The sequence below is a fragment of the Canis lupus genome, chromosome 2, assembly GCF_003254725.2.
Source record: "Canis lupus dingo isolate Sandy chromosome 2, ASM325472v2, whole genome shotgun sequence".
NCBI classification, from domain to species: Eukaryota; Metazoa; Chordata; class Mammalia; order Carnivora; family Canidae; genus Canis; species Canis lupus.
In genome coordinates this window covers 10872800-10884733 of record NC_064244.1, presented here as the reverse complement: position 1 = coordinate 10884733, position 11934 = coordinate 10872800, and the positions used below count along the sequence as shown (strand labels likewise).

The window sequence follows — 11934 nt, the reverse complement described above, 5'->3', positions numbered from 1 at the left end:
AGTTCTTAAGGAACTGTATTCCTTTCTCTTCACCATCATGAAATACCACCTTTGTACATCCCCACCCCTACATTGTACCTACATTGTGTTTGAAATAATCACAGAGATGGTCTCTCAAAATGATATTCTTCTCCACAGCTGTTAAATATTACTAAAAGAGATACTAATGGAGGATGAATCACACACCCAATAAGGCAACATCTTTTCATTTCCAGTCGCTTTTAATTTGGGGGTGTGTCCATGTAGAAAATGCATGGAAAAAATAATTATCCATTTCAAAAAACCTTTTCCCTAGAAATAAGCAGCACATACCACTTGCAAAGAGTTTATAAATCCTTTGTTTAGGTTTGTACATCATCTGCTGATCTTTAGACTTATTTTAAGGTATTTAAGATGGAGTATTTGGATGACATTTCTCTTCTAAATATGTGATATATATGTGAAAATATATATTCCTTCTTCATATGTGATTCAATTTATATGAAAACACATTATTTTATTCTAATATATCTTAAATATTTCATTTTACCATTTTGGTTATATCTATTAGCTTTATCAATGGCCATAAGCAAAATAGCAAGCTGTGGATCTTATGAAATATCTTTTAGATGTATTGTTTAAGGAGTTATTATTTTTCTAAGATTTTTGTAGACTATATTTTTTTGGTTAACTTCTCTTTTTTTCAAAGATTTTATATATTTATTCATGAGAGACACATTCGGAGAGAGACATAGGCAGAGACATAGGCAGAGGAAGAAGCAGGCTCCATACAGGGAGCCCGATGTGGGACTTGATCCTGGGACTCTGGGATCACTCTCTGAGCCCAAAACAGATGCTCAACCACTGAGTCACCCAGGCATCCTTGGTTAACTTCTTAAAACTATTTCCCCCTTTTTATTTCTCTATGTCATGATGGAGTAGTATATTAAGACGCATTTGACTGATAACTAAAAGGTTACCTGATGTAAGAAAAAAATACAATACTGTCATCAAGGCCTAGAGATGAGGGGCTTGAGCCAACAGACCCCCGGAAAACAGTGCATCAGATGAGGCTTCTGAGAACTTTGAACTTCAGTGAGCAGTTGTATGAAAGGGGTCCAGTGATTCATGATTGTTTGGAGAAATATCTTACAATAATGCACTCTGATATCCAAGCACACTACTTTCATTATTTTATAAAGTAAAAAACACTGTTCTAAACACTGTGAATGTAATATAACCATTCTCTTTCATTTATTTGAATGGTAAATGACAGTATCTAAAAATCATAAAATTAAAATAGCAGTCCTTTCTTAGAAGTGCATTTCTATCTAAATGAAATCTACTGTACCTGAAGGTCTATGTTCAGTGCAAGAATTTTCACTCAAGCTCAGTCTACAGCCAACACCGTGTGCTTTGACGTTAAGATTCTGAAAGCATTCATTTTTCCCCCAATTCCAATTCTATTTGATATACTTAAATATATATTTTCTAGAAGTGAAAGGGAAGAATGTCAGAGATTTTTTTTTATTTGTGCTTTCCACTTACTATTTGATTTTTCATAAGTAAGCCTCAAATGAGTTTGTTTTCCTTTTGAAAACCTCACACTTCTAGGAGTCTTTACTGTAAACAGGGGGTAGAATGTACCAAGTAACCTAGCAACCATCCAAATTCCATCCACATTCCTGGCCTCTGCTCTGGTTCTACAGGCAAGAACCATTCACTCTGGGAACAACAAGAAAGAGAGCCGAAATCTTTGGGACCACACTGGGGAATGAGCAGTGAGCAAAGCACTATTCAACAACACGGTTTTGCTTTTTACAATATCCCTAGGGTTTTTAAATTTTGGTAAGAGGACCAAGATTTGGGTTCAATTAATGTGGAAGAGAGTGCCATGGACTGATGGGAGAACAAGTTTAAGGAGTAGGGGGCATTAAAAGTGTGTTTTCTGACATGTTAAGGTCACAGCACATGAACAGGTGTTTCCTCTGAGAGCAGGTTTGGAGTAGGCTGATGATTACTAGGTGAGATGACAAGAGAAGTGGAGAAGAGGGAACACGAGCTTGAAGGCATGCCAACATCCAGAGACCTAATGAGGATGAACTGGCTAAGGAGATTGAAAAGGGCCAGTGATAAGCAAGGGCACACCAAAAGCTACTCCAATTAGTGTAAAGAGGTGAGTGATTAACCATGCCAAGTTCTGTTCATGGGTAGGCAGGATGACAACAAAATGACAGCTGATTCTGGCAGCATGGGAATCCTTGGAGACATTGACAAGAGTTACTTCAGAGCAGTCCTGGAGTCAAAGCATGATGGGAAACTGGAAGTGGCTTCCAGGGAGTGGTGGGACTGGTAATTAGCATAATGGCGTGTCTCAGTATTGCATTACCTTTACCTTTGTGATTTGGGGCCAAACATTTGAAATCAAAATGCTAAACTATATGATCTTTATTTTCCATCTGAACATTTCTCTACTCTATAGTCTCTCTTTAGTTAAATACACTTTTCCACAGTTAACTTTCTTTTCTCTTTCTTTTTCTTTTTTGGTCTCTTTTTCAGTAGCGGAGTAGAAGAACACCTATCATTAGTCAGTCTATCAGAAAATGTGGGTTAATATTACTAATCCAAAAAGTTACATGGAAAATGGAAATTTTAAACTTTTGGAATGGGAACAATCATGTAATTTCTATTCAGGCCATTTTATATAATATAAAATACATGCCCCCCCCCCCCCCCCCCCGCGTAGTGGACATTTTTTAACATTATTATTTTGCTGATTTTTTTTTCAGATTCAGAGGCAGATCATTTTTTTTAAACCAACACATGCTTACTTTGTAGGACGGCTTTAATATCATCTACTGAAATATTTTATATTCACGAAGTGATTTGAGTGCCTCAGGAAATCTGTTAAAAACGAATAAACAAAGAACTAGCTATTTCTTTAATTTGTTCCGTGATTGAGTGAAACTCTTCATCGTGATTGAGGGATGAGTATTAAACAGAGATAATCACAGATGAAGACATGTCACAAATGTTAGCTTTTATGTCCCTCTTTCACTGATAAAATCCATGAGAATCCTTCATAGAACCTTCAAATTCATGAAAGCCGTGCCAAAATACGGACGTGGGATGCATTCTTTCTAAGGTGGGTCCCCACTGCATCCAGGGAGGCTGGGAAGGAGGCTGCCTCCCTGGCCTCTGTGTGTGCCCTTGCCTCTCAGCTGCCATCCCAGCAATAAACAGTGGCTCACAGGATTAGAATCCTTTCAAGGGCTCCAGCAAGAGTAGCCTTGAAGAAACAGAGCCCAGAGCTGGGGTGATGGGCTGGAATTCATTTGCCCATCAGCCTCAGAACAGAGGAGCCACATAGACCCAAACATGTGGCTGTGTGGGGGTAGCATTAGGTCCCCCTTGTATGCAGTGCTCTTTAATATGTATTCAGCTTTTGTTTGCACACGAAACAAACCATCTCTCTCTCCTTAATTGCCAAAACGATTTAACTGGCTTGCATTGGTGTGGTACATTTGATCTAACTGATGAACCACTGCTGAAAAGTTATTATTAACCATACATTAGGGATCCCCCCTTGTGTCGCACAGGTCTATGGGTTTTCATAAGTGCATACTGTCATGTATCTATCATTACAGTATCATACAGAATGGTTTCACTATCCTAAAAAATGAATAACCCCCTTTTCCTTTTGAAGGAGTTTATCCACATATCACTTGCAGAAGTCATCCACCTCACCACATCTTCAATTATGGTTCATGACCTGGGAGGTTTTTTAACAACTCTTATGGAGGGGCTGACTGCCTGGCTGGTCCACAGTCATTGGGTACTCACTATACGGATGGTCAAATGGTCAGTTACTACTTCTATCTTGCCAGGATAGAATTTCAAAAATTAGGACTAGCAAGTGAGAAGGTGATTAGCTAGATAGGTAGGCTTCATACTTAAGGTCAAACGGGTAAAAATGATGAAGTACGATATACAGTGAAGGGTTCTCAGGGTGCTAAATTCACAGAAACACGAAACAAAAGACAGGAAAAGAGGCAACGTCATCATTAAGGTGAGGTTAAGTCACAAACAAAATTCTGTTATCTTTTCACCACGTTCTTTTGCAGGAGAGTGAGTTTCCTCGTGAAGCAAGTTCAAGCTTCCTTTCTTTGCAAGGAGGCCTCAGTTCCAATCAATAGCTGCCACAGAACTCAGGCCCTGGGTTAGCTTGGTGGCAGAGGTGTGGGCCTAAACAGAACAGAGGGACAGATAAGGAGTTCAAAGTACATGGAGAGTGCCTCAAATTCCTCGGGCCTGCAGGGCTCAAATTTTGAGCATCACATTTTCAAGAAAACTTAAGAAGAGCTAGCTGAAATGCTTTGGTTGGGAAAGATCAATAAAACACCAGCTCTTAAGATCGATGCAAAATTAACAGCATGGAGGAGAGACAGTGCAGTGAAGCAGAAAAGCACATCATTTAGAGGCAGAGCTAAATTCAAATCCAGCCCCAGTCAGCAGCTATGTGTCCTTCCCTAGCTCACTATACCCCCAGGCCTTCAAATTTTTTCATCTAGAAATGAAGAAAATAATCATTTTGGTAATTATGTTATGTCAACTTCATGGAGGATTTAACTCCCAGTGGGTAAGGACAAAATTTTTTACCACTTTTTCTTTTTTGTACTATGTAGCCTATTAAGTAAGTTTATATTTTTTAATTGAAGTCCTTTTCTTTCTATAGAAAAGCTCCATCATTGTATTATCTGTCTCATAGCACAGTACGCTTTGTGTTGGCTGATTGTTCATTGTGGCTTGATGAAAAATGCCTTCACAATTTTAATTTGCTTGAATTATTCTATTACTATGAATAGACAGTCTGGAGAGAAATAATGATTTGTCTCCCATTAGGAGAAATGTGTTTCACATCACAAATTTAAATTATCTGTTGAACTTCTTTTCAGGAATGGCCTTTAAAAAAAATATGGTGATACCAAGAGTACAGTAAGTTTTTCTAAGCCAACAAGACAGAGGATTTGGAATATAGATGATTATCCTTTCAGAGAAAGAGAAAACAAGTAGCAAAGCTGTGTTTTAGCCAGTTTGCCTTGCTAGAAGGAAGGAGCTTGACCTTACACACAGAAGCAGCCCTGCAGAGACATGTGCCACACAGCAAAGGAGTCTCGCCAAGGTACAGGTAAGCACAGGCATGAGCTTGGAGCTCTTTGTTGTTGTTGTTGTTGTTGTTATTATTATTATTATTATTATTTATTTGTTTTCAGCTCCTTTCTCCTCATGTGAATTGCTGCTGACTTTATTTATACCCGCATCTGCAGTAGAGTTTAGAAAAAGATTAGGAGGGGATCCCAGGGTGGCTCAACGGTTTGGTGCCTGCCTTCAGCTCAGGGCAAGATCCTGTAGTCCCAGCATCGAGTCCTGCCTTGGGCTCCCTGTGTGGAGCCTGCTTCTCCCTCTGCCTGTGTCTCTGCCTCTCTCTCTGTCTCTCTCTGTGTCTCTCATGAATAAATAAATAAAATCTTTAAAAAAAAAAAAGAAAAAGATTAGGAGACCCCAAAGAACCTTCAGATCAACCAAAACTTTTTCTTCACATAGCAGTGAAAGCTTTATGCAAAACCAGCAACCAAAGACAGTTAAGAGAACATTTATTATGCACTAGTCGGTGAGCTCAAAAATAGTAAAATGCATTTTTAACAATCATCCTGACTTTAATCAGTCTGTTTTAATATTGTTTCAAACTCTCAATTTTTTATTTCAAACCTTCTGTTTTTAATTGAGCTCTCATGTTATTGTTTGTCGTGTGATTCTCCTTAGCTCACACACTGCCACTGCACTTACACTTCTGACACCAGGGGTGTGGGAGTTGTCCCCACAGCAAGAAGTTCTATGACACCAGATCAGACTCCCAATTTAACTCAATTCTGACGCTAACTAGCTGGAGATGGCACCTTATCTCACAGGTTAAAGGATCAGTCCCACGAGACTGCACCCATTTTATTTTCCATTCCAAGGGATAGGTTCCCACGTTACCCACAACTTCTGTCTGACTAGTCTACAACTCAGAGATTTCCATGGCCTCCTCCCCCCTTGGATTTATTTGCCAGACCAGCTCGCAGAACTCAGGGAAATACTTACATTTTCCAGTTTATTAAAGGATATGATAAAGGACACAGATGAACACATAGAGTGAGGTCTAGAAGGGTCCTAGGTACAGGAACATCTGTCCCCATGGAGTTGGGTGCATCACCCTCTCATGTTCACTGACCTGGGAGCTCTCTAAACCCTCTATGTTGGGATATACAGAGACTTTCTCATGTAGGCAAGGATCAATTAATAACTCCTGCCTAGCCCTCCCCTCTCTGGAGAATCGGGGTAGGGCTCAAAATTCCAAGTCTGTGGTTATGGCTTGGTATTTCTGGTGAGCAGCCTCCATCCAGGAGCCCATCAAGAGTCACCTAATTAGAGCAAAAGACACTGATATCACCTTGGAAATTCCAAGGAATTTAGGAGCTCTGTGTCAGGAACTAGGGTCAAAGACCAAATATTAGAACAAAAGATGTTCCTGGTGCTCTTACCACTTAGGAGATTACAGGATTTCAAAAGCTCTGTGCCAGTAACTGGGGGGAAGACACCAACATGTATACTTCTTACTATTGACTGAGTCCCAAAGCAAACATCTTTCTGTACATGGACAAATGCCATGTGCAAATTAGCATATCACTAGTCTGCCCCTGGGCATAGCTAAATCAGTAAGTTAGGATTTTTCTTGTGGTCATTCTTGCTTTTCTAACTTCAACTGATCTCAACTAGGAACTATTAATAATAGAAATGAGATTTGAAGACAATACAACTAGATGAGAAACATCACAACCAAGCCACTAAAACCAATGCTTCTCTTCCTTAGTTCAAATGTGGCATCTGATCGTGAGGTCACTGAGAGACAGAGAAAGATTGCAAGTAGGTAAGAGCTCATATTCAAGGCCAGAGACGATGTTTGTTTAGTTTCCTAACTCTTGTTAGAATTCAATCCTTGCTCCGACATTGGCACATGAAAACCAAACATTTATCACTCAATAAATATGTAACAATTGAGTACCAAAACTATTGAAGGTACTGAGAATGCAACAGTCAGAAAACAGGGAAGTTTTTGTCTTCAGGGGGCTTACATTCTCATGCAACCTGGAGAAAAAAATTAATTCATAAATATCAAACATATTTCAAGAAATGGAAAATTCTAAGAACACAGATGAAGAAAGGGAATGGATACAAAGTGATGGAATGTACTATTTTAGGTAAGGCAAGAGAGAAGGCTCTTGAGTAAGAGATCTCTGCAAGAAACCTGAATGAATGAAGAAGTGAACCATGCATATATGAGGGAAGACCATTCCAGGCTGAGGGGACAGCAAGGACCAATATGCTGTGCTAGGCCCATGCATGGGGTATCCTACAACCATGTAATAGGCTAATGTAGCTCAGCTAAAGCGAAAAAGAAGAGTGAATGAGAGGAAGAAACTATGATCTGTGGCAAAGAATTCTGATTTTACTCTGATCAAGATGGAAAGCCTCGCAGGAGTTCAAGGAGGTAGTGTCTTGCTCTGATTTTGAATTCAAAAAGGTGGTCTTGCCATTGTGTAGAGAAGGGACCTTGGGGGAGCCAGAGGGAAGCTGGGGAGCCAGGTGGAGACTTTTGCAATATCGTCTGTAGTAGATGCTGATGGCTGGGACAGTAATGAGAGCAATGAAGGTAGTTAGAGAGGAAATTGGGCCAGGAGGTTATAATGAGAGCCAAGGAGGACTCCAATTTTTGGACCAGAACAATTAGAAAAATGAAGTTGCCCTTACTAAAATGGGGAATGTGGACGGGAAATAAGTTTATGTGTTGGGGAACCGAGATTCAGTTTGGGACTTGTCACACTTGGTTATTTTACGGGACAGCTAGATGGAACCAAACAGTCACTTTGATTCACAAGCTAGATGTCGAAGGGAGCAGATTTAGATATTTACATGTTGGACACATCCGCTATTAGCAGAATTCAAAGCCATGTGTCTATGTGTGATCATCCAGGAAGTGAGTATTGATAAGAATAGCATCTGCCTTGCAGACAGAGGATAAGATTTCTTTGTTTTTCTGTGTCTCCCATGGAAAGATCTCTTAAAAAAAAAAAATCCCAGAGAAATGACTACAATCTTAGAAATTCAGTAGTCATTAGGAAGAGGCATGTGACAGTGGATCAGAAATGCTACTGCGATAGTTTAATAGCCAAAGTCAATCTCATCTTCTAAGTCATGTTTCAAAAGCTGATTCGCTTATTTTGCTATTTTTTATTGCATTCCATAATGGCAGATGGATAGAGTATTTTTATTGTAATCTATTCTCTCTCTCTCTCTCTCTCTCTCTATATATATATATATATATACCCCCATATATACACATATACATGCAGAGAGAGAAATACAACTTTAAGAACTAAATTTTGGTCTAACCAAATGCCTTTCAGAATTCATATGTCGTGTATTACTCTTATATTCACACTGGAAGTAGTTTTCTCCTCTTTTCATCTTCTGATTTTCTGGACATCAATGCTATTGAGGATAATCCAATTGGTCAATAGACCTGTGTTCATTGAACTGCAGCTGTGAATCCAGGATTCCAGAAATTCCACTGCCAGTTTCTATGTGGGTTTTCCTCCAAGATTTAACAAGTGCTTTTCTTCTATAAGTTCTGACTTGTACAATATAAACTATGCCACCTTTCATTTCATCAAACACTATAAACACAGAATTAGATACGATGCCTAAAGGCAATGCTAAACTATGCAGGATTCATATTGAGCCATCAGAACAAGTTGGAGCATCACATCATAATTCTTTACTCTAGCTCTTTCCCAGGCATTAATACCAAGGTTTCCTGAGGTCACAGGGAGAAGATGACAGAGGAATTTAGAGTTAGTCGAGTAAATTAAATCATAATGTCAAAAAATTCAAAACACCTGCAACCACAATATATTAATTCTTTTAAAACTCCTACCTTTTACAAAGCACATCTCAGAAGAAATGCATAAAAGACAGTTTGTTTAAAAGCATTTCCTATACCAGCTAGAACATTTATATAAAAATCAGAGGGTTTTTCTTTTATACTTAGCCCCTACCTTACCTTATTCAATATGCCCCTACACACATAGTTTCACAGTTATGCCATGCATTTAACTAAAAGAGAATCTCTAAAGGAATCACAAACTCAATATACAATGGGAAATAAATGAGGAGAAAAAGATGTCATTTCCAAACAATGGAATTATAAGAAGAATTGCTTAATGATATAGGGAAATGTTCCTGACAATATTAAGTGAAAAAATGTACAAAAACAATATGATTTTAAAATTTTACAAAGAAACATACATTTCAGGGATGCCTGGGTGGCTCAGCATCTGCCTTCGGCTCAGGGCATGATCCCAGAGTACTGGGATTGAATTTTGCATCAGGCTCCCTGCATGGAGCCTGCTTCTCCCTCTGCCTGTGTCTCTGCCTCTGTCTCTGTGTCTCTCATGAATAAATAAATAAAATCTTTAAAATATATATATATTTCAAATTAGCAGTGATTTTAAAGGCTAAAATGTTTCTTCAAATGACAGAGTTTGTAATTTATTTTTACTTTATTTTTATTATTTACTATAATAAGCTGTATTACTTTATATTTAGAAAAATGATATTTCTGGATGGGCCAGAAGTGCAAAGCATTCAACTATTAGAATTATGTTGCAAGCAATACTATAGAGGTTTGCCTTTCCAATATTGCTGTATTTTGATGATCACCTTTGTACCTGATAGCCAACAGCTCTTCACTTATAGGTAAATATGCCTTATGCTTGTTTCCCCAGAACTCTGACTTGGATAGGGTCAGCCATCCTTTTCCATAGGCCTAAATAAGTTTTAACACTGTGAAAGAAACAATTATTCAGTGACACTTGTTAAAGATGGTAAGGGAGACTTTATTCAAGAGGGACATCACAATGGTTGTAGGGACCACTGCAACAGCATCTTGCAGTGAGTGCAAGATTGGACTGAACTGAAAACAGCAGAGGCAAGTGAGATAGCCAAGAAGAACAGGGGAGGAGTCAGTGGGTGGAAACTTATAAAGGGGTAGCAGGATTCTGTCTAAAGTGATGTAACAGGATTCTTGCTGGAGGCATGCCAGAGTGAGCAAACATCAGCTGGTGGACTATGGAAGATAAAGAACCCTGTTATATATCCAGGGTGATCAGACATGGATCATGTGGGATTCCAGCTGAACTAACTTAGCAGAATTCTTGCTAAAATTGGACAATGCAGAGACACACATGGAAGTCCAAAAGTCAAGGCCTGGTGGAGAAATTCAAGGGAGCCTGAATAGAGTTTGGTCAAGGACAGACTTTTTGTCAACACAAATCAGAAAAGTCCATTGGATATAAGTGGTGTGAACTCCAGAACCCAGTTTATATCTCAACTAATTTGGATCAAATGATTTTCAAATTCAGGATACAGAGTAGACACCTGGTTTGAATTCATCCAGGTGGGAAGGCTGCTCTTCAGGAGCCTCAGACACTAGGGAGTGGATGTGTAGTAACAATTCCTCATAATGCACATTTCACATTAATTCACAAAATAAAATATGTAGCAGGTGTCAATGTGATATATTCATATGTAAGTATAAATATTGTTATATGGTTGTTAATTGAAGTGGAGATTAACCTTAAGATGCATTACCTCTGATTTGGCCTTTATTCTAAGAGACTGGGAATCATTTCTGTGCCTAGTTATGCTCAGGGGAAATCAAGTCTATACATTAAGATGTAAACAATCCAAACACAGGAAGAGGAGATAGGGGAGAGATTATACAGAGTCTAATTTAAATACTGAAAAGTGAAACATTTTTAGAAACCAAAATGTATACACCTTCAAATTTCTCTTTCTTGCCTAATTTTGCAAGGCTTTGACACTAAATGAACATAAACTTAATCTTTTCATGCATTTACTTATTCACAGTCTTAAAGTATCTGTTTTATAATGGTGGTCTTCTTTTTACATTTTAGTTGTCTGGAAGGCAAAAGCCATACCTATTTAAGTTGACTCTGTCATACTCAAAGTAATAGCACTTGATTGCAATTATAAAAATGATGGCTATGATAACCCTGCTGCTGGTTTTCAGAAAAGGCTCCAGAAAATCCATTTCACAAGGGTAAAACGCAGTGTCGCTGAGGCAACATATTATTAACTCACAGGAACCATGGACATTCTTCAGAAAGACCCCAAATCATTATAAAAGTATAGACAAAAGGAAGAGGTACTAAAGTATTCACTCCAGGTGCCTTTTAGGCAACACACTAATTCTGGTGAACATGAATATAAATAAATATTCTGAACATGAATATAAATAAATAATAAATAAAATTGAATTCATCCCAATCTATCATAGAACTTCTTTGACAACATAAAAGTAAGCCAAATAAATCAGAATAATAAGATTTTGACAAAACAAGACATTTATCTATTCCCAGAGAAACATACTGGTCACACAAACTTATAAATTGCCAATAGAGTTTCTCCATCCATCACCAAGATTTCATCTAATGACAGGGAAATAATTACCACACCTCTACCATGTCGTGCAATCTTTTGATATGTCAGAAAGTGAAACAATGCATAAATGCAGCCCTCAGTGTGTGGACAATACCTGTGAGGTGGGTAGATTTTTTTTTTTTTCCAATAACAACCATCTAAATTCTCTCCTGAGTGAGTGTGGAATGTTTGTAATTGTTCTATGGCTTCAGGAATGGCGGCAGGGCCTTCCATGGAAGAATGAAGGTTTAATCTGAGCCTTTCTACAGGCTATCACAACCCTTTCCCCGTGAACATGTCCCCCCCCCCAAAAAAATCTAAAATAATTCAGATTCAGATTGAAAATAATTC

The 11934-nt window shown here is 38.4% G+C and overlaps 1 long non-coding RNA gene across 5 annotated transcripts in view; it reads left to right on the top strand.

The window, feature by feature from the left end:
• The first annotated feature begins 1669 nt into the window (after nt 1–1669).
• Nucleotides 1670–11934, top strand: part of LOC112670347 (uncharacterized) — a 35264-nt gene continuing 24999 nt past the window's right edge. Inside the window, exons 1-5 of one of the 5 annotated variants that reach the window (XR_007403826.1) lie at nt 1670–1827; nt 1941–2155; nt 2769–3124; nt 4935–5167; nt 7281–7570. This is a non-coding gene — a long non-coding RNA (uncharacterized LOC112670347). The other 4 variants (XR_007403827.1, XR_004813440.2, XR_007403828.1 and 1 more) reach the window with 4 other exon arrangements.